This window comes from Anneissia japonica, unplaced genomic scaffold (genome assembly GCF_011630105.1).
Source record: "Anneissia japonica isolate Jap-2015-1 unplaced genomic scaffold, ASM1163010v1 scaffold287894_len555002_cov174, whole genome shotgun sequence".
Lineage (NCBI taxonomy): Eukaryota > Metazoa > Echinodermata > Crinoidea > Comatulida > Comatulidae > Anneissia > Anneissia japonica.
Genome location: NW_022753119.1, coordinates 97,671 through 98,690, shown reverse-complemented (window position 1 = coordinate 98,690; position 1,020 = coordinate 97,671). Strand labels below are relative to the sequence as shown.

General features: G+C 36.4%; 1 protein-coding gene across 1 annotated transcript in view; it reads left to right on the top strand.

Annotated features, from left to right (window-relative positions):
- LOC117122685 overlaps positions 1 to 1,020 on the top strand; it is a 92,097-nt gene that overhangs the window by 47,553 nt on the left and 43,524 nt on the right. The window lies entirely within an intron of this gene.

Sequence of the window (1,020 nt, the reverse complement as noted above, 5' to 3'; positions counted from 1 at the left end):
ATCCAGACAGTACAAAGATTGACAGCGAAGAACCATGGTATCCAAAGAATCTAGATGAAGAACCAAATCCTTATGTGGATATTGAGTTTTCGAAACCAGTCAGAATGACAGCTCTACAAATACAAGGAGATGGTCCCAATACTGTCACTGAGATATACATCTTTTACAAAGAACCAAATTCCGAGACCTTAACCAGATGGAATAAATTGGTAACAATTCCAGATGATGAGGATAATTCCATACCAGCGAAGCTTGAACTTCCTGAAGACTTCCCAATTGTTGAAGCCATAAGAGTTGAAATAGTGTCCTATGATGATAATGAGCCAACATTACGAGTGGCGCCATTTGGATGTTTACATGAGGGGACAACAGTATTACCAACGGAAGCTGTGACAGTTCCAGTGAGTGCTACCACTTCTGCTGCACCAGGCACAACAGCATCTGGAGCTCCAACAACAGGACCAGCACCTACAGGGATAGTTACTGTAGCACCACAAAGATCAACCACAGCATCCGCTCCAAGTACAAGAGTAACAGGTGCACCAGTCACTACAATACCGGTAGTACAAACAACCGAAGAAGGTAAAATTGTGTTTCTAACATGTAATGATTTTAGAATTGTACATACAACATTTTTTTTCTTGAAAACAAAACTCTTTTTCAAATTTTATGTTATTCTTCTGATGATGATTGAAACATTTGAATAGATACATCAAGACATTCTTAACAAAAACAACAGTTTTTTAAAGAATTATCTACTTGTATGTGGTGTACTGCAAGCCTTTTATATTTTTTACTTTGCCATGCAAACCTTTAAACAAAATAACTATTGTCATGATTTTTAGTTAACTATGTCAACTCTTTTTCTTCCAGCTTTTAGCAAAATGAACCTACTATAAAACAACAAAATAAGAATCATGTATTTTTTTTAATTTCAGTATGTCAGATGGACCTGGATACTGTTGATGAATTGGAAACAACCAGAACTACTTCTGATAATATTGCCAATCCAGACAGTAC